Source organism: Vidua chalybeata, chromosome Z (genome assembly GCF_026979565.1).
Source record: "Vidua chalybeata isolate OUT-0048 chromosome Z, bVidCha1 merged haplotype, whole genome shotgun sequence".
Lineage (NCBI taxonomy): Eukaryota > Metazoa > Chordata > Aves > Passeriformes > Viduidae > Vidua > Vidua chalybeata.
The window spans coordinates 66,732,553-66,738,945 of record NC_071570.1 but is presented as its reverse complement, the minus strand read 5'-3'; positions in this window follow the sequence as shown (position 1 = coordinate 66,738,945).

The window sequence follows — 6,393 nt, the reverse complement described above, 5'->3', positions numbered from 1 at the left end:
TGTGTTTTTCATACAATCTCAACTTAAATTCTTGGAGAGAGCACCTCACTTGTGCCGTATCTTTAGTATTTTCTCCAAACTGTTTTTCTGCTGTTCTTCTTGAGGCTTGACTTCCTGACATCTGACAGGTGTTCCCCATCATTGTGTCCACTAATTCTCTGTGTTTTCCCACCATGTCTCTTCTGGTTGTTTCACCCTTCTCCAGCTAGGAAGAAATTTCAGAAGAATGGGATGAGTTTGAAGTAAAAATCTATTAGAAAGTGGTGATCACATAAATGTCAACATAGCTAGTGGTACTCAGTAACATTAAAGCTAATACAAAATATTTTGACTGAGATTGTGAAATGAAGCAAAGTTCCTCGTAAAACTGCTTTTAGGAAAAGAACTTTTCCTTGGCATTGAAGCTTTCACAGAGAAGTAGATCCAGTATTTCCTTACCTTGGGGCAGTTGCTGGGCTGAAGATTTAAATCTCTTGAGCAGCAGTAAATTTCCCCAGAAAAGCCAAGCCTTTGCTCATTAGCCCAACCTGCCTTAGGTTTTCCTAGAGTCTTTTTCATGTGGCAGGTATCTGTCTTTACTGTTCCTTAAACTGAGCTTGAAATTAATTGATACAGACTGAAGTTTCACATAGATATTTGGAAATAAGCTAGCCAAGTGTTGCAGAAAAATGCAGTTAAGTTCCCCATGCTATAGAGGCCTCACTTGAAAGAGTTGAATTTTATTCCTTTCCAAAGGAGAAGAGGTTTAATCTGTAAAAATCTCCGAAGCATTTCTATGTCCTTCTGTGAAAGATGCTACAGGAACACAAAATGTGGTTGCTTCTCTGTAGTGAAACTGAAGTGTTAATGTTCCAGTGTGTCACAGGATATCACAATACACAGACAAACTTAGGTTCATTATACCTTTTTTTTCTGAACATGCTTATTTGCAGTACTATTTTTCTTTTTTTTTTTTTTTCTTTTTTTGTTTTTTTTTTTTTTTTTTTTTTGTTTGTTTTTGTGAACACCAGTACTCAATGACGAATACCAGCAGAAAGCAGCAGAGACTGAAAAAATTGTTCAAAGTGCTCAGAGGCAGTGGGAAGAGGAGAAACAAAGATTTGCAGTGGAGAGGGAAAACATCCACAGAGTACACCTTGCTGAACTGGAATTCCTTTTCAAAGAAAAAACTGAAGCAGAAATGGCTTGTCAGGTATGATATATTAAAAGATGGAAAGTTCCATGAGATGCTGGCTGAATGTTTTTTGGTGCAAAGTGTGTGGTGGGTTGGAGAGGGAAAAAAATCCCCAAATAGCTAAATACTGCAGAATAATTCTGAAGGTTACAGCTTTATGAAGTTACACTTAGTGTGTAAGGCAGGTTTGGGGCTTTGATGTGTTGTGGCTGTTGGTCATGGTAAACACCTAAGCCAAGTTATCAGTACACAGTGTAGTGAAAAACAGAGGAGCTTGTGGACAGGACCTAAGATCCTTCTCAAAACAAGCAGAAATACACAAAACAAGTCAGTTTTTATTCAAAGCTGATTCTTATAAGGTAGGGCAGGATACAGGCTGTGAAGAAGCCTATATTTAGATAGAGTTTTCTTTTTTAAGTTGCCAGGTGCAGCAGGGTAAGCTCTGAGTTCTGGCTAACAGTAGGTGGCTGAGTTGGTTTGAGGAGGCTTTGGAAAGGTATTGCCTTCTGTTGTGTACAGTGTTTTGTAGAAGCTGCCTTCAGAGAGTTCAATGCTGCAGCAAAAGATCAATGTTGAAAAAGTATGCTATGCTCTGTCAAGTGATGTTTGTCCTCGAGAAAGGACAAAAGGAGCAGTGTATGGCTCAGGGCATTGTGTTCTCTGTCAGTTCCCTGGCAGTGTTCTGTGCCAGTGGTTGTAGAGGAAGGGGCTTTCTTGGTAGATGGATTAAAGCTACGAAATTGTAGGAAATGTAATTAACATGAGTAGCCTAAGATTGCCATGAATACATCTAGCTCATTAAACAGGTCAGTGTGAGCTGTAGGCTTTCAGAATCTTGGCATCTCTGAACTCAGAAGTCTTTCAGAACATTCAAAACTCTCTGAGAGGCAAATGTGATTCACTAACAGGTGCCAAACCCTAACCTATCTTCAGCAGTAAAAATGTTCCATTTTCCCCCTTTGCTTTTGTAGCTGCTCCTCTGTCCATCACCCTACAGTTATGTCATGTATAGTTATAAAATTCTGGGAAATAAAAAAATCTTACATCTGGGCTTGACTGCATGGAAAGCTTAATTTATTTAAATATGTCAGATAAACATCAGAAATATGTGGGTTTATAAATAATGACTTTGAATGTGTTGCAGTCTTTTGTGTTGTGTATTTACAGGCCTGGTTGAAATCTCCTTTAGTTATTCTGAGCTATAAAATGAGAGCTAAGGAAATTTGATTGTGGTCTTCATATGTGCAGAGAAGTGGGATTCTGAGTATGTAGGCAAATCCTGGCTGGGAAAACTGCACTTCACAAACTGTAATTCTGAACTTGGCTGTGAAAATTCTGAGGCAGGCATGGGAGTGGAGTCACAGAGTATTGAAATGTGTCTCTGGGACACGCAGGAAAAGTCACCCTCTGATTTGTGATAGATTCATGATGAGCTCTGTTGGGCGTATCCTGGCCCGGGATAGGAGGGGTTGGAGTTCGATGGGAAGGGCAATAGCATCGCCTCGTGGTTAGACAGGAGACCGTGTCCCTTCACGTTTTTGTTCCTCCGAATACTTGGGAAATTGCGTCATTTACACACAGTTAAAAAAAAAAAAAAAAAAAACAAAAACCAAAACTAAAACAACCGGCCGTGTTTTTCACGAGCAAATATTTGCAGGTGGCTACGGGGATAGTTTTAAACAGTCATACGGCCTCCAAAAAGTTCCGAAATTCTTCACAACTCTGAAATTCTGCAGCTCATGCTGACTTGTTTAATGAGCCTGATATATTCATGACAATTTTAGTTTGCAAATGTTAATCACATTTCCAGTATAAAAAGTTCTAAATTTTTGGTAGTATTTTACAGCAAACTATCTGTTAATTGTCTCACATTTCCCAGTTCACTTTTGTTAATATCTAGAAGATAAACCTGAAGAAATAAATATTTCTATGTCTTTCCAGGTATAGTTCCATAGAAATTGTTAATTTTGGTTTATCTGTTTACTTATTTATTGATTTTGAATTCTGAAGGGAAGAAACCTGTCTTGCTGGACATGCAAAGCTAGAGGATTAGCTTAAATTTAGTCCAAATTCATATGGACTATGGGGATTTTGTAGCAGTGATTTCACAGACCTACAGAGTCCAGTAATGTCAGTAATTCTTCCAACCTGTAGCTTAGTTCAATTTCTGTATGCAGAAATTGATGTGGGGATCAGCTTATTTTATTCTGCTGAGGACTTCATATTTCATAAGTTTTAAAAGTAATTCAGTTTCTAGAAAGAAGAAAATCCTTTCCAGAATAGCAGAAATTAAAATTATTTAGTCTGTAGGAGTTACTGTTTCTAAAAACATCTGGTTTGAAGTTTTAGCAATTAAAATCAGAAAAAAATGAACTTCTGTCCCCATGTTCCCTTTCACCAAATGCACCCTGTTTCTGTCATTGCCACTGAGTTGGGAGACAGAAGAGATTGGAAGGGCTGTACTCTTTTAGGGAAAGATTTCCTGTGGAGATCTGGCTCTGATTTTAGTGTTACCACAGAAGGTCATGTTCACAGTGATTTTGGGGGCCGATAGAGTTTTCTTGGTGGTGAATTAAAAGCATGTCTGCTGTTGGGTAAACACTTCTGTTGACATGCGCTGGCATCTTAGATTTTAAAGTTCTAACATCTTCTGATGCGGTCTCCACTCCTCTGTTTGAACTCTCTACTGCAATACTTTATCTTAGTAAAAGTACCTCTGGATGTATTTATTTATTCATTTACCTGTTTATCTTTAGAAAACTAATGCTGCCCTGCAAAGCATGCTCAGGAATTTTAAGGATATGGAGGTTGAGCACCATGGCTGCAACAAGATGCTGAGGCTCCAGGCCGACCGCCTGGATTTCAAGGATAAACAGCAGGCTCATCAAAGAACTGGAGGTAAAGCTTTCTGCCTGCTGCTGGGAGCCCCAGCAAGCACTGGCACAACTGAGCAGTTTAATTTTTGAGTGGTAGAACCTCTGAGGTAGGCTTTGTGTGCCTTGTGTTTGTTTAACAAAATGTGGAGCATCAGTTTCGCAGGAAAGGTGCATTCACAGGTGAATGCTGCGAGCCTGACCTGAGAAGGGTGTCTGTGGGTTTGTTTGTTTTTTTTTTTTTAATTTAAGCATGTTAAGCAGATAGGTCTTTTGGGAGGAGGAAAAGCTTAAGCCTTTTGTCTGATGGTCTTGTGGAGTAGGTTTGGTAAGCTCTGTGCTGTGACTTTCTCTTTAATAGGCCTTCCACAGATCTCTGTTTCTCAGTTATTTCCTTTTGTGAACGTGTGAGATTATAGAGAGTTTAAATTTACTGTCAACAGCTTGTATTTCTATTTATTTATTTTCCAGTTAATGTTTCCCTAACTGAAGTGCTTAGAGTCAGATTCAGTCCCACATACTTGCTACTTTGCTTTACCTATCCAAAATCAATGACTTTGCTTATATCTGTTTAACTTTAGGTGTCTTCAATGACTTTTAATATTAATGGTTTTTTTGATCTTTGTTGTATCACTTGATACAGGAGTAATTTTGGGGTGTATTGTTCTTTTGAAATCAGTCATTGGTCTTAAGTGAAGATTTTTTTGGATAGAAAAGAGTGTAGTTAAAATTGCATATGAATTTCTATTATAGCAACTCTGTAGTTACTGCCTTTGCTAAAAGCATTTTTTCAATTAAAATTCCATGTCCAGGCCTTTATATGGAGATAGGTATCTGTGAGTATAAGAAATGCAGCAAGAACATTATCCTACATCAATTTCTTTAACTAAGCAAAAAATTTATTTTAATATTCTGGATATGTAATTGTTTTCTTTTATTTATTTATTGATACGAGTTTTCACAGTTCCAAAGTGCAAGTAGTTCAGATACCACAGGTTGGTTTGTGGAGATCTAATAAACTGAACAAATAAAGTTGTCTTTGCATGATGTTATCATCTTTCTGTACTTAAATATTTTCAAAATGTACTTTCAGGCAGCTACACTGAAAATAAAGGAACTGGAGGGAAACACTGCAGCAGCAAGACTAGCACATATAGAATGTAAATACACTACAGAAACCATGCAGGTAAACTTCTAATTAAATATTTGGTAGAAGTTTACAGTAAACAGAAGATGAACTTGTAAATGTACAATTTTCAAAAATTGCTAAGACTTCCTTGCTCCAGTAAAAAGACTGAATAGATTTTTTGCAGTGGGTGTCAAAATTGTAAAAGGTAATAGAAAATTATCTCCTTTTTCAGGGGACTATCAAATTAATAGAATAAATATTAAAATAAAATGTCACATTCTTATGTTTGAGAATTCAAAGTAGTATTGAAACAGTGAGGGGAAAGGAAATGTTTCACAATAGTTAAACTGTTCAAATAGCCTGTCCTATATCTTTGGAATGGGTACTTAGATAATTTTGGGGATAGAGTGCATACATCCAACTCCTCTAGGTGTGAGATATTAATGCAACCTGAGACTGCAGTCCAAATGTAATTATTCAGAGTACATTTCAGCTTCAAAGCTATTATATCTGCAGTTACCAGAGAAGTTTGAATACATGAAAAAAAATGTAATATGTATACCTGAATATTAAATTTTTGTGTTATTAAACAGTATCACACAGCGTTTGATCTATTAAAGCAATTAGGACTTATTTTAAAAAACAAGTGTGAAAAACCTGTAAGATGATTGCTGAGTGATCTCATACTGACTAACAGAGCCTTCATACTGGACTTTTGAAAAACTAAATGAGAAAACAAAAGGAAATATCATCTTTTTTTCTTGTTTTCTGAGGAACACAAACAAGCATTGCCACTTCTTCAGTCAGTTATTTTCTTATGACCTTCTCTAAGTACAGGCACTTAGATTTCTGAAGTGATGATTAAGTAGTGATGATTCAGTTTTCTTGATTCCTTCTCTACTTTTATAACATACAAAGGAGCTGTACGGGTAACATTCCTTGAAGTTAGAGATTTATCTTTTATAGGTGAAGAACTGGTAAGGTTTTCTTTTTGTTTATGTACATGAACAAGCTCAACATGGGCTTAGTTCTGAGTGCAAGTGTAGGTTTTACTGTTAAGCCCATCCTTTCACAAGTCTACTGAAAAAAAAATAGAATTCCCTTGGAAAACTTCAGTAATATAAATAATTGAAAACAGCAAAATCCAAACTCCATGAAAGGACAACAAAATGTGCTTTTGGTCAGCATATCTATTTCTCTCTGGTCTGAACTGTATG